This window comes from Eutrema salsugineum, unplaced genomic scaffold (assembly GCF_000478725.1).
Source record: "Eutrema salsugineum unplaced genomic scaffold, Eutsalg1_0 scaffold_7, whole genome shotgun sequence".
Taxonomy (NCBI): domain Eukaryota; kingdom Viridiplantae; phylum Streptophyta; class Magnoliopsida; order Brassicales; family Brassicaceae; genus Eutrema; species Eutrema salsugineum.
In genome coordinates, this window is record NW_006256486.1 from 12799287 (window position 1) to 12823366 (window position 24080).

At 39.6% G+C, this 24080-nt stretch overlaps 1 pseudogene; it reads left to right on the plus strand.

Moving 5' to 3' along the window:
• Positions 1 to 585: 585 nt before the first annotated feature.
• LOC112083122 lies at positions 586 to 5185 on the plus strand (annotated as a pseudogene).
• Positions 5186 to 24080: the final 18895 nt, after the last annotated feature.

Below are 24080 nucleotides of genomic sequence, written 5' to 3' on the forward strand. Positions count from 1 at the left end.
AGATCTATTATTATATGAAAGTTCTCTGGGTGAAATAGATCGTTCTCCCTTTCAGTACAGGCATAACAATCTGTTGATAGTCTAGGAGACCTCTCATATCTCTTAGAAGTATCAAGGCACTTCACCGAGTTTCATCATCATTCACAGATCCATCTCACACTACTTCATTCCGTGCATCATCAAATATCACACTCAACTCGCCACAACCATTGGAGAGCATTCCAGGGCTTGATCCTCACACCTAGGATCATATCAAGTGGTATCAGAGCAGATCTCCAAACCCAGGTTGTGTCATTTCATGTTCTGCAACTTTTTGTCTTTTCATATTCTGATCAGAACGAAAAGTTTAAGGTTCAAACTGGTTAAGTTCGTGCTATTTAGAGCCTGATATATCTAGTTCATGCCTTTAATTCATCAGAAACCCAAAAGGAATTTCCGAAAATCTAGAGAAAACAAATTAAGGTTTATTTCAAAAACTGCAGTAATTTCATGAACTGTTGCGTTTTATGTTGCTTTAAAACTATTGTCTGTTTTGTTTTGTGAGCATCTTTACTGGCCTTTTTATCTGTCATCTGAACAGGTACAATGGAGGAGTCGGCTCATGACAAAGAAGATCCTGCGAATTCAAGTGGACCAGCCAACAAACTTATGATGGACGCTATGATGGTTCAGATGATGTCTCTTATGCGGCAAGAATTTGAAAGCATGAGATCAGATATGGAGAAGATGGTTTCAGAAAAGCCAGGGAAGAGTCATGACCATTCGGCTTCTGAGCAATACTACAGCAACTCTTCTAGAGCTCGATCATCAAGGAGGAGAAGCAATGATAGAGAAGAGAGACAGCCACGGTCTATTGATCCTATGAGCAGTCTTAAGCTCACCATTCCTGAATTTAGAGGCACTGCCGATCCCAAAGAATATTTGGAGTGGGAAAAGAAGATGAACTTGTATTCAATTGCAGAAACTACACCACCGAACACAAGCTAAAGCTGGCGCCTACAGAATTTAAAGATTATGCTTTAAGTTGGTGGGATAACCTAGTCACAACAAGGAGAAGAATTGGAGAAGATCCAATTGACTCATGGAATCAATTGAAGACCATCATGAGGAGGAGATTTTTCCGAGTCATTATCATAGAGAGCTGCACTTCAAGCTAAGAAACTTAACCCAAGGGAGCCGATCTGTTGAAGAGTACTACAAGGAGATGGAAACTCTCATGATAAGAGCTGATATTCGTGAAGATAGGGAAGCGACCATGGCTAGATTCATGGGAGGACTGAACAGAGACATTATAGACCGCTTGGAGGTGCATCACTGTGTGGAGCTTGAGGAAATGTTGCACAAAGCCATCATGTTAGAGAAACAGCTCAAAAGAAAAAGCTTCAAATCTAACTATGGGTCTAGGAAACCGAGCTATTCAAGGGATGAGAAAACGGGTTTTCAGAAAAAATTCAAGCCATTCTCCAAAGCTAAGGGTGAAGAACAGAGTGTTAAGGGAAAAGAGATAGTGACCCGCTTCTAAAAACAGAGATATTCAGTGTTACAAGTGCAAGGGATATGGTCACTATGCGAGTAGCTGTTCTAACAAGAAGATTATGATCATAAAGGAAAATGGAGAAGTAGAGACTGAGGAAGAACCATCTGATGAAGAACAAATAGAGATGCCTGCCCGATGGGAACTTTTGGTCACTAGAAGAACTCTGAATGTACAAACCAAGACCGATGGAGATGATCAAAGAGAAAACTTATTTCACAGCCGGTGCATAGTTCAAGATAAGGTGTGCAGCTTGGTTATAGATGGTGGTAGTTGCACTAATGTGGCCAGTGAGACTATGGTGGAAAAGCTAGGACTAAAGGTGATGAAGAGACCGAAACCTTACAAGCTGCAATGGGTGAATGAGGCAGGAGAAATGGAGGTCAAAAATCAAGTTATGGTGCCATTGTCGATAGGCAAATACAAAGATGAGATTCTGTGTGATGTTTTTCCTATGGATGCGGGGCATATCTTACTTGGGAGGCCATGGCAATCAGATAGAAGGGTTACGCATGATGGTTTCACCAACCATTATTCATTTGACTATCACGGCAAGAAGACTACCTTGGTACCATTACTCAAGAAGTTCAGCAAGATCAGATCGCTATGAAGAGGAGTAAAGTGCAAAATAACTCAGCAAACTCTCCATCTACAAGCCTCATGATCACTAAACCACCAAAACTTTCTGTTGGTTTTTAAAGAATGTTTTAATCTTAACATGCCGATGCAGGATATTCCTAGCAAGATTAAACTACGTTTGCAGGAATTCAAATATGTATTTCCAGAGGAGAACCCGCAAGGATTGCCACCAGTAAGAGGCATTGAGCATCAGATCGATTTTATATCTGGAGCCTCTCTTCCAAAAAAGCCGGCTTATAGGACCAATCCTGTGGAGACCAAAGAGTTTCAAAGGCAAGTTACTGAGCTCATGAAAAAGGGACATATTCGTGAGAGTATGAGCCCATGTGCAGTACCAGTCTTGCTTGTGCCAAAGAAAGATGGCAGTTGGAGAATGTGTGTAGATTGCAGAGCCATCAACAATATCACGGTGAAGTATCGACATCCTATACCTAGATTAGATGATATGCTTGATGAATTACATGGCTCTAGCGTCTTTTCTAAGGTAGATCTTAAAAGTTGATATCATCAGATTAGAATGAAAGAAGGTGATGAATGGGAAACTGGTTTTAAGACTAAGCAGGGTTTATACGAATGGTTAGTTATGCCATTTGGATTAACAAATGCACCCAGCACGTTTATGAGATTGATGAATCATGTTCTTAGAGCTTATATAGGTCATTTTGTTGTGGTATATTTTGATGACATCTTGATTTACAGCAAAAGCTTAGATGAACATGTAGAACATCTTAGAAAGGTCTTAAAAGTGCTTCGAAAGGAAACCTTTTATGCAAACTTAAAGAAATGCACTTTTGGAACAGATAACCTTGTCTTTTTAGGATTTGTTGTGAGTGCAGATGGAATCAAGGTTGATGAGGAAAAGATTAAAGCAATCAAAGATTGGCCAAGTCCAAAATCTGTGGGAGAAGTGAGAAGTTTTCATGGACTTGCGGGGTTCTATAGGTAGTTTGTCAAAGACTTTAGCACTTTAGCAGCCCCACTCACCGAAGTTATCAAGAAAAATGTGGGATTTAAATGGGAGCAAGCTCAGGAAGAAGCCTTTCAAATTTTAAAGGACAAATTCACTCATTCCCCGGTGTTATCTCTCCCTGACTTTACTAAAACTTTTGAAATAGAATGTGATGCCTCAGGAATTAGTATTGGTGCTGTTCTTATGCAGGAGAAAAGACCTATTGCATTCTTTAGTGAGAAACTTGGAGGAGCTACACTGAATTATCCAACATATGACAAAGAGCTTTATGCGCTTGTGAGAGCTCTCCAAACATGGCAACATTATCTCTGGCCCAAGGAGTTTGTCATTCACACTGATCACGAGTCTCTCAAGTACCTCAAGGGTCAACAGAAGCTAAACAAAAGACATGCTAAATGGATTGAGTTCATCGAAACCTTTCCATATGTCATCAAATATAAGAAAGGTAAAGATAATGTTGTTGCTGATGCATTATCTCACAGGAATGTTCTCTTAAACTCTCTAGAGACTAAGCTACTCGGCTTTGAACATATCAAGAGTCTTTATCCTACTGATGCTGATTTTAGAGACATATACGCTTCATGTGAGAAGTTTGGAAGTAGAAAATACTATAGGGTTGATGACTTTCTATTCTTGAAAACCGTTTGTGTGTGCCTAACTCTTCTATTAGAGACCTCTTTGTCAAAGAAGCTCACGCAGGTGGACTAATGGGTCATTTTAGCGTTGCAAAAACTCTGAGCACAGTCCAAGAGCACTTTTATTGGCCACATATGAAGAAAGATATCGTAAAAGCAGGTGAAAGATGTGTTACTTGCAAGCAAGCTAAGGCTAAGAAACAACCACACGGTCTGTATACTCCTTTGCCTATTCCTTTGCATCCATGTCATGATATTTCTATGGACTTTGTTGTTGGTTTGCCTAGGACTAAGACAGGAAAGAATTCTATTTTTGTGGTTGTAGATAGATTCTCTAAGATGGCTCATTTCATTCCATGTAACAAAACTGATGATGCCATGAACGTTGCTAAGTTGTTCTTTAGAGATATTGTGAGATTGCATGGCATGCCTAGAACTATAGTTTCTGATAGAGATGCTAAGTTCCTTAGTTTATTTTGGAAAACTCTCTGGTCTAAGTTAGGAACTAAGTTGCTTTTCTCTACCACATGTCATCCGCAATCAGATGGTCAAACTGAAGTGGTTAATAGGACCTTGTCTACTTTGTTGCGTGTAATGATTAAAAAGAACCTTAAAACTTGGGAAGAATGTTTAGCACATGTAGAATTCGCTTATAATCATGCTAAGCATTCTGCATCTAAGTTTTCCTCATTTGAGATTGTTTATCGGTTCAATCCCATCTCACCTTTGGATCTAATGCCTTTACCTTTGAGTGAAAGAGTTAGTTTGGATGGAAAGAAAAAGGCAGAACTTGTGAAGCAGATCCATGAGAAGGCGCGTATCAACATTGAGAACTAGACAAAATACTATACCAAGCACGCCAACAAAGGCAGAAAGGAGGTAACCTTTGAAGAAGGTGACATGGTGTGGATTTATCTAAGGAAAGATAGATTTCCCAATGAAAGGAAGTCAAAGCTAATGCCACGCATTGATGGACCATTCAAAATCATCAAGAAGATCAATAACAATGCCTACCAGCTGGATCTTCAAGGTAAGTATTATGTGAGTTCAAGCTTCAATGTTTCTGATTTAGTTACTTTTCTTGTAGAAGATACAGATTTGAGGTCAAATACTTTTCAAGTAGGAGTGGATGATATGATCATGGCCGGCCTTGGAACTGAAAAAGCTAATGGAGAAGAGGGAGAGCTTGAACCAGAGGTTAAGGAAGCTAGATAGGGAGACAAGGAGCAACTGGAACCTGCGGAAGTAAATGGAAAAGAAGATAATGATTTATATCTTCCTCCTGGCCCAATGACAAGATCAAAGGCAATAAAATTCAAGCAAGCGTTTCACAAGCTACTACACTCTATTCAGAGCAATCTTAAGTGTGCTAATCCAACTACACTGGTTGTGATCCAAGCTACTTAAGAGTTCATCAAGAAAGGTGTTGTGACTTGTGCTTTTTTTCCCTTCGTTTGGTTATGTCCCATTGGGTTTTCCAAACAAGGTTTTTAATGAGGCTTGTTCACAACACTATAATAAGAGGCCTCTTGATGAAACCCAGCCCATTTTATTTACCAGATCCGTCCAAGGAAGAGGAGGAGCCAATATTTGAATTCAAATTTGGTTTTTAGAGTTTCAATAAGTCATTAGTTGTCTTTGTCATTTTCTAGGCGTGGGAAACTCTATATGTATTACTCTTTCTCTTTTCTTTCATTTTATCAAACCTTTTATTCTAAAACTTTCTCTCTAAATTGTTTGATCAAGCTTGTTTAGTGAATTCGGATCTTTATCCTTTCATTACAGGCATAACAATCTGTTGATAGGCTAGGAGACCTCTCATATCTCTTAGAAGTATCAAGGCACTTCACCGAGTTTCATCATCATTCACAGATCCATCTCACACTACTTCATTCCGCACATCATCAAATATCACACTCAACTCGCCACAACCATTGGAGAGCATTCCGGGGCTTGATCCTCACACCTAGGATCATACCAGGAGGAGAGGTCACATCCCCGATGTCCTAGGCCTAATCCAGAAGGTTCAGGATAAAAATAAGTGTGATCCACACAGAGAAACAGAGAATGGAGCCAGCCAGTGAGAAAGCCTCGACAGTCTGGTCCTAGTATCGAGGTATCCGGGCCAGGTATGAATAATCATATAAGCAGGAAACACTGTTCTAATTTCCCTCTATTTGACAATAGAAATTTGCCTTATTCTGATTCAATTGCCCATGCCCTTACAAACCCACGAGATTGGCATTTAATGCACCATTCTTATATGTGTCAGGTGACAATGACCATTCGCATAAGCCAGAGGAAACACAGAGGTTCAGCCAAGGCCATACCGCATCCGAACCGCCGACCCAACCTGTACGCTGAGAACGAATGAGACGTGCCAAAAAAGTGGTCTTGCAGCAGGCAGAACACGCCAAAGAAAGTTTGTGACGCCACAAGCATGAAGCAAGCACAAGATTCGGATCCAGTCAAGTCGGATCGTGGGCCGATCCACCCGACTCGCGACCCAAAGACCGATCCGGTATACTAATCTTGATCAGGTAAAATCCTATAAATACTTTGTTCCTTCCAACGAGGAAGGGACTCACTCTTTTTGCGAGCTGAAGGCTCATATTACCTCTCTAGATACTTGTGATCTTTAAGCCTTAGCATCTTACACTTTCCGGTCATAACTTTGACCATCTCTCCACTTTTTCTCCACAGAGGTTCCTAAACTGTGGAGCATTTCTACCCACAAACTCTTTTATTTCTTTTTTCACCTCAAAAAGTCCATCACCACTCAAAGGCCCGAGTCGATTCCACCTTCCTCAGGAATGCTGGACTCACTTTCCTTCTCTTGTTTCCCGATCCCTTTCCTCTCTTCGATTAGCCACTTCGTGGTTTTTTCACTGTTTTCTGACTTGAGCTTCGGAGAGCCATCAGAAGACACCCCAATCGTGTTTTCTGGGCTTTCATATATTTTCTGGTTTTGTAAGAGACTTGCCCCCGTAGAGGACTAAAAATCCCCTAAACGGTTTGGCGCTAAAAGAAGAAGAAGGGGGGGGGAGGCAACACTCACTACAAGAAAACAGAGATTTAGCGACTGCACATAACGACTAATACAGCAGTCGCAAAATGTACCGACTGATTCGCGACTGAATTGCAACCACGATACTACTAAACGCGTGATGTCGTTTAACAGTCGCTTATTTGAGACCAATATATACAGTCGTTAATTGGTCGCTATTTAACGGCTACTTTGCGACTGTTTTTGCTGGTCGGAGAAAACAAAAACACGTGTCCTACGTATTCAGGTTGGTTTACTTTTTTTTGCGACTAATAAAGTGCCGTCGCATGTTAGTCGCATGTTAGTCGCTATGTAGTCGCATATATATATATATCTATATTCAGAGCTTGCAACTTTTTCCATTCATTCACATACACTATCAATTGAATATAAGATATTTTTGGAAGTGTTTTTTAGTTAAGAAACTAACATATGTGCATTTTTTTAAAATATGAAATATGTTATGTGCATTCACATGGATATGTGCATTTTTAAAAAACTAACAAATGTACATTTTAAGTAAGTTACATAAAATCATTTAAAATAACTAAGTTACATACTAAGTTATTTACATAAACTTTTTAAAAATAGTAAGTTACATATAATTTTTCCAAATAATTTCTAAATAAATAAGTTATGATGTATGAGAAAAAGTATACTTATGCTGCTTGTTTAAAAAAATTAAGTTACTTATGTTGTGACTGAATTGCGACAGAATACCTTCTACTAGTCCTAAAATTAAGCCGCCAATTAACCCCGCCATAAACCCAAAATCAGGCCCAATTATTTTCACAAGCCCGCTTAACAAACACAGAAATTTTGCTAAGTGTTCGAAGTTTCCCTAATTCCCAAATTTTAGAAACCCTAATTACGCCAAATCCTCTCTTCGATTCTGCATTGAATTGTGGATTCTTGCTTGAATCTTTGATCCCGGCTGTTTCTAACCTCCCTTTCGATCCCAAATCCCAATTTCTCTCTTCGATTCTCACCCAAATCCTAATCCAAACCTCTGTTCAAACCTCTATTTCGAACCTAAATCGTAAGCCGAGTTTCTGTAATCTCCGATGGCAGGCGGTGGAAGGAAGAAAGGACAAGGGGGAGCTTCAACGTCAAAGAAGAGGGCAGCCAACGGTTCAGCTTCTGAGGTCAGAACTCCATCACCGCTACCGAGTAGGTATGATTTCATTCCGGCATCATCTCCACCACCGATTGTCCCCAATTTCTCACCGCCTTTGAACGTACGTGATTATCCACCTCTGATGGAGCTTTTCCAGGAGTCTCAACCACCACCTCAACAACGAAGGTCAGAGTAGTCTCAACTTCGTTTCTCTGCTTCTCCTCACCAGCGTTTTCCAGACCAATCTCCTCGTCACTCTGCATCACCTCAACCACACTCTCAACCAGGCGCTTCTCCACGATCTCAGCAAGGAGCCTCTCCACACTCTCAGTGAGGAGCCTCTCCACAGTCTCAGCAACGAGCCTCTCCACACTCTCAGCGAGGATTCTCGCCACTCTCTCATGAAGCTCGCAGTGATGGCGAAGAAGCTCCATCGGAGGATGATTCAGAAGGTGAAGACGGTATTCCCAGTCTCGCAGAAGACCAGCTGAGAATTCTTAATGCTTTGCTCACAAGCCTGGGAGGGAAGCTTACACCACAGTACTCTCCCCCATAGAGAAGCCGGGTACAACATGGTAAGAACTTAATTTTTAATTCCTAATGGTACATGTTTGTGGCTTAATGCTTAATTTTTGTGTCTTAATGCTTTGCATAATGTTAGTGCATTGCTTGATGTTTGTGTCTTAATGCTTTGTTTGTCTCCATTTTGTTTAATGTTTGTAGGTTTGGTCGTGACAAGTCTGCACTGACCCGGAAGATTACCAAAGTCTTCACCAACAAATTTGATGGTCCCTTTTATAGCTGGAGACGAGTGCCTCGTGAAAGACAAGAGAGATACTTTGTTAAATTCGCGGTAATGTTATAGTGTTTCATTTACAACAGTTTTTTGATGACTAATATCTTCTTTTCTCTAAGTATAGTGTTTTACTTACTAACATCATCTCCTTCTCTATTGTTATTGTAGAAAACTCACACATGGGATCAATTAATTACCGGCGTGGTTCAGGCGAATTTTGAGAGCATATGTAAAAGCAGGATGAAAGATATGGTCAGCAGAGCAAGAACTTCACGCGAGCAACCGCACTGGATTGGAGATACCCTGTGTAGAAAGATGACTGCGTTTTGGGACACAGAGAAATCAAAAGAGAAGAGTTCAACCACATCAGCAGCTCGGATGTCTGAACGTGGGACTAGGTCCTCATGTTCACTATTCAGGTCAAAAGTCCTATGTACAAATCCAACAGGAAATGGTATGTTCATCTTTTTCTCTTAGTATATAATTGTTTGAGTCTTGGGAAGAAGATTCTTGCTTATACATTAACCTTTTTCTTATCATTTCAGGAAGATGAATTGGGAAGACCTGTGAGTCTTGGTGAAGTTTTCATCAAGACTCATACAAAAAAAGATGGTACTTATGTTGATGGAAAGGCGCAGATAGTTGTTGAAACATATAAGAAGAACCTGCAAGAGAAGTTGTCTGCACTCGGGTCTTCAGAGCTATCCATAGAAGAGGAGAATGACCTATTTCTTCAGGTATATTATGGTTTTTTTCTCTCCAATAAGTGTTTTTTTCTATGAGTTTTGGTGAAGTTTGAATGATGTGTTTGAATGATCTGTTTCTTTTCAGTCCACTATCATGAGTGAAAGAGGAGTTCCATAAGGAGTTGGAAGCCTCTCACAATCACATGTTAATGGAAAGCGGAAGTATCTGGGAAGCTCCTCAGCATACAACAGCCTTCACGAACAGCTACAACAATCTCAGCGAGAGATAGAAGTACAAGCGGCTGAAAATGCAAGACGTGAAGAAGAGTTTTTGGCTACACAAGCTGCACAACAAGCGAAGATTGATCAACTCACACTGGTTGAAAGGTATTTAACTCAAACTGATCCTAAGTTTGCAGACTTTTTGGCTACACAATCTGCATCGACTGCACAAACTACTACTGCTGATCCAAACTCAAACTGATCCTAGGTTTCTCTCTTATCTCTTTTTTGAATGTCGACTGATGTTGGTTGTAGACTGTTATCTTTTGTAGCCCTTTTTTGAACTTATCTCCAATGGTTGTATATGGTACCATTGGAGATTGTATGGGTTATATCTTTTGTTTACAAAGACAATGTATGGTTTATGTAATGTAATTTAATTTGGTTTCATATGCTTTTACAATTTTTGAATATTGTTTTTACGTGTTTCAGAATTCAGATCAGTATTGTTTTAGGATAAGTCGTATAAGCAATACTAAATTGTAATTCTGATGTTAACAATTGTCACAAAACAGTCGGTATTCAGTCGTTATTTAGTCGCAATGTAGTTACAATTCAGTCGTAAAATGGTAACAATTCACGACTGATATACTACTACTCGGTGACAGACCATTACGACTAATATAAAGTCGCACAATAGTCGTAAATTCAGTCGTTAATCAGTCGTAACATTTACCGACTATTTTGCGACTGTTTCCCGTCGACGACAGATTAGTCGATCATCACTCGCAAAATTGCGACGAAAGTACGACTGCAGCAATTTGCAACGAAGAATTACCTACAAACAAATTCAGTCGCAAATTAGTTGCATATATAGAATTAGTGACTGATATGCGACTGTATTTGCTGTCGCTAAATCTCTGTTTTTTTTTAGTGACTCTCCAAACAAAACTTACCCAAAGCAGGTCAAAAGAAGATTCAGACCACAAAATCCGGGATACACAAGTCCAGAGAAAAGAAGAGAGAAAAAGGAAGGAGAAAGGAAATGAACACCCCTAGATGATGGCATACAGACAACCAGCAAACAAGGCGCGCCCACCCGCTACGGAAGAAGATGGAAAAGTTGACCAGAGAACACTGCTCCAGCCGCAGGACCCACAGTCCGTGCCCATGGAAACAATTTGCAAAGAAGCCTAGACAAGAACCAGGACATACAAGCGTGTTAACAGAAGATGCTGGAAGCGGCGACAGAGCCCAGAATCAAACTAACTAAGGAGTATGAGTGACAGCAGAGGACACACGTCACCACGCAGTCCCGAGAAATGACATTCTGCAGCGGCTATGAGCAAATATGTTACGCTACGCTGACGATCCAAGAAAGTACTACAGTAAAAGCTGAGAGAGGGGAACTATCCCCGCAAGCACCTACCATGATCTTCGAACACATGAGCCCTACTGTGACTGCGGGCCATCTATACCCGACCCCAACCGAGGGGGAGGAGAATGAGCCTTACGATCCTCTGTTCCTCTCCTACGTAGATTGAGGACATATCATAGAAGTCCAGGTCGGTCCAGACACGAGAAGCCTCCCCTACCAGGTGAGCGAGACTCCCGAGGAATATTGGGAGAAAGTATATGGAAAGAAGGTAAGATCGAGACTCGACTGCAGACATGGAAAAGGTCGGTCATGAACCCAAGCCTGCGCAAAACCCAAAGCTGCAAAAAGCAGGAAATAATTGGAAGAAGTCGGAGCGTGTCACCCGTGAGGACATGCAGCAGTTCGCTGAATTGAGTGACCGCGCGGTGGAGAGAGTCGATTGGAAAGAGAGACCAATACGTGGAAAAAAAGTGAGATGGAACCGCCCGCACAGACACGTTCTCATACTCGTAACACAAGAAGGAAACAAAGTGGGCTTACTGCACAATAATCTATGAAAATACAGATAGGAGCCATGAGCTAACGGTTACACAAACAGAATAGTAGCAAAAAAAAAATTATCTTCAGTAGGAACGACGGCCTGGGAAGCCCGAGGCAAATAAGTGGTCGACACGGAGCTGTGGAGACGAGTAGTACAAGAACGCAGATCCACTCCTCGCCAAGTAGATGCTGACAAAACTCGTAGCCCAATTACACTCCTGCAAAGGAAAAAAAGAGGTTGAGGTGTCGCGAGATCAGAGTCGGGCTTCGAAAGAAAACGACAGAGGAAAGGGAAGATTACTGGCACAGAGACCCGGGTAGAAAAGCTAAAGAGAGGAGAACCGGAAGACCCAGGGATCCTGGCGACTTCTCGAAAGGCGTTGGATCGTGGGTGGCCAGACTGGAAAAAGGAAGGCTACAAAGAGGAAATGACGGGTGACCTCGAATAAGCCGTCCAAAGATGTACCGGGAGACTAGCAAGTGATAACAACGTATTTTTGACAACTTTTATGGATCTTCTTTAAATGCTTTTCTAAGTCTTTTTATTTATTTTAAGTGTTTTTATTATGGTTTTCTAGTATTTGTAGTTTCAAGATTCTTTTCAAGAAACTTAGGTAGAAGCTTAGCAAAATCGATAGAAGACAAGATTTTTAGCTCAGAGTCAAACCGTCAGAAGTTCATCCTCAAATCAAGACCTTCTCACTGTGTGATTTAGCTCAAATTTGGAGACCTTAAAGATGGAGTAACTAGCTTTCCACCACACTTGACATCAGGAAAATCCAACAGTTCAATCAAAAGTTACGTGAAGAGCAAGATGTCCAGTCAAGCAGCAGGCCAGCCTTGCGGACCGCAGCCAACACTTGTTTTCCTCTGGTCGCACAACCTCTGACCGCAGAGAATCAACGTTCAGACCCAAGAAGCCCATTTCTGAGCCCAATCGATTGCTTTCTTCAAGAAAACTCTAAGTGACGTCCAGCCCATAAATACTTGTTTTTGAGAATCCTAGGTTGTATGATATCGTGCCATATTGTATGCTATCTTATTTTTAGAGTTGTTTAGTAGTGTTAGGTTTAGGGAGATAGAAACCTATCTCTTGAACCCTCTTTGTTTATTTTTCTATACCGATTTCAATTCAGCTTTTCAGCACTATGTTTTTGCTTTCTTTAATCATGTCTTAGTAGTTTACTTGTTGGGTTTAAGAGAATTTTTGATGGGATCATATATGCTCGATGAGGATCGCATGAGCTATAAAGTCGAATCCTAGAACATTTTCTTCGAAACTTATTTTTAATGCATGAGAGTAGCGTCATGAACTATAATTTAATTTAGGTTCATAGTATTGCGATTGTTTTCATTAGGGGCCAGATCTAGTTTGAGAAGAGCAATTTTTCCATAGGAGACGAAAGCTACATATGGGTGAGTTGTAAATGTAGATGAGTCTAGTGCAAGATTGCATACATTTGTGGCCGGGGCCAGAGATGAAAGCTACTGGTTCAGGGTCGTGGATGACAGTTGATTATGATCACGACAGTGACATAGTCATACCTTCGTGCTCGAGTTCTAAAAGTTTTAGCTAAAATATTTTACAATACTATTTAGCAATGTTTTTAATCGTTTAGACCCTAGAGATATTTCCCTGACAACCTAGCGCCTAGTTTTTATAAGTCTTACATCGATCTTCATTTAAGCTTTTCGTATTAGGTTATTTTCACTTCCCAGCCAATTTTTCTTTAAGTCTTTAGATTAGATCATTTTTAGTTTCAATCAATTTTTCCTTTATTTTTTTAGTTTAGGATTTACGTTTTAGAGACACCAAACCTTTTAAAACTGATTTTGTTCTATACTTCCTTACTTAAATCTCTTTTAAAGTTTTTTGCAGAAAAGATCCTCATTCCCTGTGGATTCAATCCCTAAGTACTACAATCGATTAGTTGTGCACTTGCGGCTTTAATTGATTCTATTAGGGTAAAACTTGTTCCCCTTAAGTTTTTGGTGCCGTTTCCGGGGAATGCAAACATTTTCTATTCCACAAAACCCTAGAAAGGTTATGCAACAACTGGTTCAACTCATGTATGAGTTGCTGGAAAAACACATCAAGAGCCCGCTTCGGGTGATTTCGACCAAGGACTAAGATACTGAGAAACAAAAATTTCCTTTGCATGCACATATCTTGGGTAAGGTTATAAGGCGTAAGGATTATTGGCCATAAAGAATATTGCCTACCAGACATACCGAATGGACTAAACCCATCAGTGCAAAAACCAATATATATAGTCCGCTTAGATTTAGCAAAGTCTGAATGTACGGCGTTAAAGTGTTTCCATGATTTCCCATTTGACGGGTGAGTCATTTTCGAATGCTCTGCATGCCATCTCATCGATATCTTATTCCACCCAGAAGTTTGCGGCTTATATCTCGGTTTTTGGCAAAACTGACATTCCTGCAACTTATCGTCATCTCTTCAGAAAACCATACAATTATCAACACATACATCTATCATCTCTGAAGTCAACCCAAGACTAAAAACCAACTTCTGTTTCTCGTAGTATGTTTCGGCGGCCAATTTATCTTCTGAAAAATACTGTTTAATAAGATCAGTCCAATCATCCATGCAAACTTCTGCTATATTACGATCAGTCATAATAGTCATCATCCTAGCTGCTAATAACAATTTAGACAGTCCTTCTCTACATTCATCGTAGAGTGGCTGTTTTGCAGCGTTTAACAAATCATAAAAGCGTTTAGTATCTGCATTGGGTTCCTCAACTATATCATCATACATGTCATGGAATGCATCAATAACCATATCATATATCCTATCATGATCTTGACCCTCAAACTGATGTTCACTACTTTGATAATAATTCGATGCATCAAAATCATCACTATGGCCTTCATCTTGATTACTACTACTCCCAGTATTCCTACCAGATGGCCACCAAATACTTTCACCATAACCCTCTCCATATTGATATCAAATAAAGTATTGCGGCATAAACTCTTTATTTAATAAATGCCTTCCACATTGTTTCGATTAAAATATGTTTTCTGTTCTTTCATTAAAGACAAGGACAAAAGATCTTCCCGCTTTCTATGGTTGTTTGCATATTGCCGGCATGATACATGAATATTTCTAGCCCGTTCTTGTATTCTTCCGTCAACCCTCCCTCTGAATCTTCATGTATATACATACACTTTCGTAGATATAGACATTTTAATTTTACTTGTATTTTTTATTAAAATAAGATAAATTAAAACTCATAAAAATTATACTCAAAAACTCAAAGACAAGTTTTTTTTTTTGTTTTGGTAGAATTATGTTAGAAGTGAGGGGGTATATATAGAACTATAGTTTGGGTAGCAACAAATTTGCATTGAAAAATTATATTGGATTTACATCGATAAATATTTTACATAGAGATTACATCGAAACTATGCAAAATTCAATTCTTCGTAAATTTCATGTAATATTTACGTCAGACTTACGACGAAAATATACAAGTCGTAAATCCATCGTAACATTATGTCGAAATAATTTTGATAGAAATCCGTCTGTTTCTTGTAATGTATCCTTGACCCCTTCTGCCAAGTCTTCTCAACCTTCACTACCCTTCGAGGGAATCCTCCATCCCAAAGGGGAGAATCCTCCTCAGTATCAATGATATCCTTCTTTTTATGGAATGTCCGAGGTTTAAATGACCCAGATAAGCATCTTGCTTTTGTACAGCAGCTAAATACTATGAAACCCCTTTCTGGAGCCCTTTTAGAAACCCACATTAAGGAACCTAACCTAAACCTTGTTATGTCTTCTTCTTGCCCGAACTGGAACTTCCTCTCGAACCATGCTTCTGATCCTGATGGTCGTATCATCATTATCTGGAAGCATCCTCTCACTGCCTCTCTATTATGTCAAACATCACAAGCGCTTACCTGCAAGATATATATGGTAGGTGGACTCAATTTCATTTACACCTTTGTGTATGCTGCTAATGTTCGAAAAGCAAGAACTGAGCTCTAGTGTCACCTAATCGACCTTCACCAATTGTACTCCTTGGACTCTAGACCTTGGATTGTCAATGGTGATTTTAACCAAGTTATCCACCATGCCGAGCACTCATCTCCGTCAGTTAAACCATCAGACCCCAGACATGATGGAGTTCAGAAACTGTCTCCTTCAGATTGGCCTCTTTGACCTCTGATTCTTTGGTCCTCCTTTCACCTGGTCCAATAAGAATCCTATTGCTTCTGTTGCAAAAAAGCTGGATTGGCTTCTTGTTAATGATAGTTAGCTCTCTGCCTTCCCCAATAGCTTCGTTGAGTTCATCGCCCCTGGCCCCACCTCTGATCACTGACCTTGCCTCCTCAAATTAGCCTCTCCCCTTCCATCCCATGGAATCAAACCTTTTAATTTCTTTAATTTCCTTACTAAACACCATAAATTCATCCCCACGGTCGAGACTGCTTGGAATCTTGCCAGACTCTCTGGTCCCTCCCAGGGCGTATCTCTTGCAGTCTTTTGTTTCAAACTGAAAGCTCTTAAAATGTCCCTGAGAGATCTAAACAAGGAGAACTTCTCTGGTATCTAAGAGAAAGTGAGTGAAAATAACCTTTTGCTTCAAAATGTGCATGTACAGGTGTTTCAAAACCCATCTCCTTAGCTTCTTCAGGAGGAAAGAGATCTGCAATCAAAGTAGAATTTTCTAAGGGAAATTGAGGAGAGTTTCTTCAAGAAAAAATCTCGGATTAACTGGCTGTCTGTGGGTGACCAGAACACTAACTTCTTTCACCGTATCACCAAGTCTAGGAACTCCTACAATGACTTCATATCGTTTACATAAGCTGTTGGTGATCTAATCTCCGATCCGGTGGAGATGTCTGCTCACGCGGTGGATCACTTCAAATCCATCCTTGGACCGGTCCCCCTGACTCCCATCTTCTGTCCTCCTTCCTGGATTCACTCTCACACCTCCTACAGATGTAATTCTACTCAAATTATCCAGCTTGTTGCTCCTCCAGACTCTGCCTGCATTGAACGAGTCATGAACCCTAATAAGGCTCCCTGACGGTCTTACATCGGGTTTCTACAAAGCTGCTTGGCATGTCGTAGGAAAGGACCTCTCTGAGGGTATCAACCATTTCTTCTCTACTGGTTCATGCCTGCAACCACCAACTCCACCATCCTAACTCTAATCCCAAAGAAACCTGCTGCATCCCTTTGATAACACTGTATTTTGACAACTTTTATAGATCTTTTTTAAATACTTTTTCAATGCTTTTTATTTCTTTTAAGTGTTTTTATTATGTTTTTCTAGTATTTGTAGTTTCAAGACTCTTTTCCAGAAATTTAGGAAAAAACTTAGCAAAATGGATAGAATACCAGATTTTCAGCTCAAAGTCAAACCGTCAGAAGTTCACCTTTAAATGAAGACCTTCTCACCGTCTGATCCAGCTCAAATTTGGAGATCTTAAAGATGAAACAAACAGCATTTCAGCACACTTGACATCAAGACAATTCAACGGTTCAACTAATAATTACGCAAAGAGCAAGATGTCCTGTCAACCAGCCGACAAGAAATCTTGGCCGCGGCCAGCACCCAATTTACATCGGTCACGTTCATCCTGACCGCGGAGACTGGTCTGTTCGGCCTAGAAGCCCATTTCCAAGCCCAAATCAATTCTTTCATTTGGAGAAATCCTAAGTGACGCCCAGAAATGTCTTGAGCACTATAAATATATGTTTTAGGAATCCTAAACTGTATCTTATGCATATGTTAGGCTGTGTTTTCTTATTTTAAGTTTTTATTAGTAGTTAGGTTTAGGGAGATAGAGATCTGTCTCTTGAACCCTCTTTGTTTCTTTTCAATATCAATTTTTATTCAGCTTTCAAATCAATGTTTTTGCTTTCTTTAATCATCTCTGAGTAGTTTTATTGTTGGGTTTAAGAGATTTTCGATGGGGGCTATACATGTTCGATGAGGATTCCATTAGCTATTAAAGCTGAATACTAGAATCTTTTCTTCCAAACTTATTTTTAATGCATGAGAGTAGCGTCATGAACTATAATCTGCTTTAGGTTCGTAGTGTTGCGAAAGTTTTCATTAGGAGCCAGATCTAGTTTCAGAAAAGCGATTTTCCCATAGGAGTGGAAACCTACCTATGGGTGAGCTGTGAATTTTGACGAGTCTTAAGCAAGATAACATCTTTTCCCTTCCGGGGCCAGAGTGGTCAAGGTTGCGACAGTGGCGTAGTCATACGTTCGTGACTCGAGTTCTAAAAGTTTTAGCTAGGATCTTTTAAATTAATTTTTAGCAATGTTTTGAATCGTTCATCCCGGGAGATAATTTTTCTAAAAACCCAGCATCTCGTGTTTATAAGTTTTCGTCGATTTCATACAAGCCTTTAGTCATTAGGTTATTTTTCATTCCTAGCCGATTTTCATTCAAGTTTTAGGTTAAGAAAAGCGATTTAGTTTTAGGAGCCAGCTCAAGTTTTAGGAGCCAGATCTAGTTTCAGAAAAGCGATTTTCCCATAGGAGTGGAAACCTACCTATGGGTGAGCTGTGAATTTTGACGAGTCTTAAGCAAGATAACATCTTTTCCCTTCCGGGGCCAGAGTGGTCAAGGTTGCGACAGTGGCGTAGTCATACGTTCGTGACTCGAGTTCTAAAAGTTTTAGCTAGGATCTTTTAAATTAATTTTTAGCAATGTTTTGAATCGTTCATCCCGGGAGATAATTTTTCTAAAAACCCAGCATCTCGTGTTTATAAGTTTTCGTCGATTTCATACAAGCCTTTAGTCATTAGGTTATTTTTCATTCCTAGCCGATTTTCATTCAAGTTTTAGGTTAAGTTTTCTTTATTTTTTCCAGCGATTTTCTTAGGTACTTTTCTTTTTCCCCTTTAGTTTAGAATTTGTGTGTTACTGACAGTCCAAAACCCCTTTAAATTTGACCCTTTCTAAACTTCCTTACTTCATATTTCTCTCAAAGGCTTTTGCAGAAAAAAGATCATCCTTCCCTGTGGATTCGATCGCTAAGTACAATCAATCAGCTATGCACTTGCGGCTTATTGATTCTTATTAGGGTAAAACTTAATACCCTCATCAGTGACTTCAGACCCATTTCCTGCTTGAATTCGACCTAAAAGACCATTTCCAAGATTCTTGTAGCTCGTCTTAAGCCAATCCTCAAAGAGATCATTCTGCCGCATCAGTCTGCATTCATTGAGAACAGATTATTAGTGGAGAATGTCCTGGTGAATGGTTACCACAAGAACATAGGACCAAAACGAATTACTATCAAGGTGGATATTGCGAAAGCTTTTGATACTCTCCAATGGGAATTCGTTTTTAGTATCCTTTGGTGTTATGGTTTTCCTGAGCTTTACCTAAGATGGTTGAAGGGTTTCTTGTGAACAACTTCATTTACGGTTTGGGTTCAATGGCACTATGAACGGCTACTTCAAAGTCACAAGAGGTCTGCGCCAAGGTTGCCCTTTATCCTCTTACTTATTGGTTCTTACTATGAACTGTCTATCCCTAATGCTAAATAAAGGAGCTTAGGAGGGTAAATTCAAATACCACTCAAACTGTAAAAATAACAGGCTTACTCACCTTTGTTTTGCAGATGACCTTCTGATCTTCACGGATGGTTCTCTTGAGTCTGTTCAGGGCATCCCCAAGATCCTCGCTGATTTCTAGGAGGTCTCGGGTCTTGCAATCAGCCTCCCTAACTCAAATTTTTACACTGCAGGTCTATCTGAAGATGAATCTCTGCGTATCCACCTTGTTTCCGGTCTGTCGCATGGATTCTTACCCTTCAGATACCTTGGCCTGCCTCTTTGTACTAAAAAACTCTCTGCGACCAACTGTGAACCTTTCATCCACAAAATGGAAGGAAAGTTGTCTTCTTGGACATCAAAAACCCTCTCATTTGCAGGAAGGTTGCATCTCCTCAACTTTGTTATTGCCGGTATCACCAACTTCTGGACCTCTGCTTTTATTCTCCCAAAGAGCTGTGATAACATCGTATTTGTACCCATTTTCACCGTTGATTTCAAATGTTTTTTCAAAGGTTTTAATCAATTTTAGGAACTTGTATTATGATTTCTCTATATTTGTAGTTTCAAAGCTCTTTTCAGGAAACTTAGGGGAAAAGATGGCAAAATAGAAGAAATCCACATTTTTAGCTCAGAGTCAGACTGTCAGAAGTTCAGCCTCAAATGAATACTTTCTCACCGTCTGATCCAGCTCAAATTTGGAGACATTCAAGAGGAGACAACCAGCTTTCCATAGCATTTTACATCAGAAAGATCGAACGGTGAAATTTAAAGATACATGAAGAGCAAGTTGACCAAATTCACCAGTCCCGAAAGACTCTCACCCACAGCAAACAAGTGTTTTACCTGCCCCGGAATACTCTCACCCCCGGTGGACCTATGCCGAGCAACAAGGCCCAACATCAAAGCCCATTTCGCTATTCCTCTTCAGAGAAGCCCAAAATAAGACTTGGAAGATCTTAGGACCTATAAATATATTTCTTAGCTGTCCTAAACGGGTGTGCGCTCCTGTAATGAGATTTTGAGCCACCAAACTTTGTTTTTCTAGGGTTAGGCGATGGAGAAGGGAATTCTTCCTTGGATCCATTGTTCTTTATCTTGTTTATCTAATTAGCTTTTTTGTTTCATCTTTGCATTCTTTCATGTCTTTTATCATTCCTTGCATCATATAGATTTGTCCCATAGAGTCAAGTTTCGAAAGAGTCATTGTTAGGTATACATGTTCGATTAGGATCTCTAAGTTTCTAAACCATATTCTTGATCTCATATCTTCTAAGTTGTTCATACTGCATGAGAGTAGATTCATGACCTATTCTCTGAGCCTAGGATCGATCAGAGCCACGAGAGTGCTGTATCAGATCATCCATACCAAGCTTCAGAAGAACATAGTCAGGAGTCGAGAGCTACCTGTAGAGAAGATGTGAGCAAACGAATTCAATAGTTAATGCATGATCTTATTCCTAGCATGAGAGCGAGAGTTAATTGTCAGATTTAAGTGATTAGTTGATTAACATGGCGAGAGTTGGTTAATCATACACATATCTATTTCAGTTCCATGAAGATCCCAGAAACAGATAAAGATAAAATTGCCCGGAAGCTAATTGGAAATGTTTTGACATCGATTAGAGTAAACCGGAGAAGTCTAAATCGCCCACTATGAGTCTAGGGTCTATAGTTTGAGTCGAACATCCTTGATATATTCTTTTAGCAACTCATTTGCATTGCATTTTATTTACCATATATATTAGATTAGGTTTAATTTAGGATCCCATAACCAAAAACCCCAAACCTCCATGAGTTTATGATTTTGCTTACTCTCCCAGTTTGGTGTTTCCTTGCAGATTAGACATCTTCCATGTGGATCGACACCCTAAGTCCTAAGGTTTTATAAATTTAAAACTCCGGACCAATGGGTTTGCAAAAAACAAGTGTTTACCTGCCCCAGAAGACTCTCACCCCTGGTGGACCTATGCCGAGCCACAAGGCCCAACATCAAATCCCATTTCGCCATTCTTCTTCAGAGAAGCCCTAAATGTGACATGGAAGACCTTAGGACCTATAAATACATTTCTTAGCAGCCTAAACGGGTGTGTGCTGATGTGTGCAGGCCGAAGCTTGTGCATTTTTACAAGCCCATTGGTCCTAAAAAGTTTTAAATTTATAAAATATTAGTGTCTACAAGTGCACAGATGTACATTGTAAGACTTAGGGTGTCGATCCACAGAGAAAATGTCTAATCTGCAAACAACACCAAACTGGGAGAGTAACCAAAGTTATAAACTCATGGGAATTTGAGATTTTTGGTTAAGAATCCTAAGCTAAAATCTAATCTAATATTTACAGAGAATAAAATGCAATGCAAATGAATTGATAAAAGAATATCTCAAGTATGTCGACTCAAACTATAGACTCTAAACTCATAGGGTACGATTTCGACTTCTCCGGTTTACTCTAATCGATGTCAAAGCATTTCCAATTAGCCTTCGGGCGATTTATCTTCATCTGTTTCTGGGAGTTACATGGAACTAGAATAGACATGTGTATGATTAACAAACTCTTGTCATCTTAATCAACTAATCACTCAAATCTTACAATTAACTCTCGCTCTCATGCCAGCAATAAGATCATGCATTAACTATTGAATTCGTCTACTCACATCTTCTCTACAGGTAGCTCTCGACTCCTGTAGCGACTATGTTCTTCTGCAGCTAGGTATGGATGATCAGATACAGCACTCTTGTGGCTCTGATCGATCTTAGGCTCAGAGAAGAGGTCATGAATCTACTATCATGCAATATGAACAACTTAGAAGAGATGAGATCTAGAATATGGTTTAGAAACTTAGAAATCCTAGTCGACGTGTATGCCTATCGATGACTCTTTAGAAACTTGACTCTCTGGGACAAATCTACATGATGCAAGGAATGATAAAAAACATGAAAGAATGCAAAGATGAAACAGAAAAGCTAATTAGATAATCAGGATAAAGAACAGTGGATCCAGGGAAGAATTCCCTTCTCCATCGCCTAACCCTAGAAAAACAAAGTTTGGTGGCTCAAAATCTCATTACAGGAGCACACACCCGTTTAGGACTGCTAAGAAAATGTATTTTAGGTCCTAAGGTCTTCCAGGTCTCATTTAGGGCTTCTCTGAAGAATACATGTTGGGCCTTGTGGCTCGGATATGGTCCACCGGGGGTGAAAGTCTTCCGGGGCAGGTAAAATGCATGTTTGCCGCGGGTGAGAGTCTTCCGGGACTGGTGAATTTGGTCAACTTGTGCTCCATGTATCTTTTGATTGCACCTTTGGATCTTTCTGATGTAAAGTGATATGGAAAGGGGGTTGTCTCCTATTGAATGTCTCCAAATTTGAGCTGGATTGAACGGTGAGAAATTCTTCATTTGAGGCTGAACTTCTGACGGTCTGATTCTTAGCTAAAAATGTGGATTTCTTCCATTTTCCATCTTTTTCCCTAAGTTTCCTAAAAAGAGCCTTGAAACTACAAATATAAAGAAATCATAATAAAAGCTCCTAAAACTGATTAAAACCTTTGAAAAAGTATTTGAAATCAATAGTGAAAATAGGTACAAATACGGTGTTATCAACTCCCCCAGACTTAGACTTTGTTTGTCCTCAAACAAAACAAGATTCAATCTGGAAATAAATCATTCAACAGAAATGAGAGGGAACTCAATCATATCAGGGGCCATACTTCTAAACCTTAATTATGGACTATACATCAATCAGATCAAGTCTAGAAAATTCTCACCAAAATACCAACATCATTAATCCGTTAATCCGTCATGTGAAAATCCACACACTTAGAACTAACTTCCAGTCAACTAGCTCTTAAAATTCATTAAAAGTTTCGGTGATTCAAGGCTAGTTGTTAAAAGGCTTTTTAGTTGTAAGGCTTTATGTGTTTAGGGTTACCTTTCTCTGGAGAGACATGATATTATGCAAAACAGCAAGAGAGGATGGATCTGTTCATACCCCCACAGTTTCCAGTTACATTCTCCTTTCTTCAATATTTCTGATCTCCTTTCTTCAGGTTCTCCTTATAACTCCCCCAGACTTGGATTTTTTTGTCCAGGTTGTGAATCCATAACTCTTTAAGTGAATACTATTGCCTTTGCTCAAATGATTTTGGCTTCTAAGACTCTTTAGGCTCTTGGTTTCGTTTCCTTTTTTCCTTTTTCTAGTTTTTCATTTTTTTTTTTTTGAAAACGAGAGACCGCCTTTGACTTAGAGTCTTAGGGAGCACGAAAATTACCTTTAAGAATGAGCCTTTTGAGACATCATGAGGTTTGCTGAGATTGCATGGTACAGTTCCGTCCCTGTTTCATTCAGTCTTTCTCTTGACTGACTGAAAACTATGTTGTTCCTCCGTCTCTGGCGTTTTTGCACATATCTGTCGACATAGACTTAAAAGAGAGTGTATGAGGTTTAAACATGAAGGTTTGGGTTAAGGGTGAGGTACCAGCTAAAGATGAACTGGTTATATAGGACAACAAAGAATGGTAACAATAAGGTAAAGATGTCCTAGATGTATATCATGATGCCTTCTTAAAACCATTGATGAGAAAAATAGATGTCAAGATTAAGTCCAAGTAAAATGAGCTAGTATATGCTGTCAGAAAAGATCTCCATGAATAAAAGTCCTCTGGTGGGATTTCGTAGTGCAACTATTCTAGCTACCGCCTAGTCTAGTACTACACCTTGAAAGAGCTTTTTATGAGCTGATGGTGTAAAAGTGAACATGTTGGTTATCATCATTGAATTTTTCATTATTCCCTCAAAATGTATTTGACCTTTGAAAACAATTTTTGAAACTCAAAAGATTTTTGAAAAGTTTTAAGAAAACCGAAAAAAAAATAAAAAATTTTAAAGGAAAACGCAGAATGCAAAAAAAGGTGGTCAGTAAGGGATGGAATCTTCCCCCAAACTTAATTCACACTGCCCC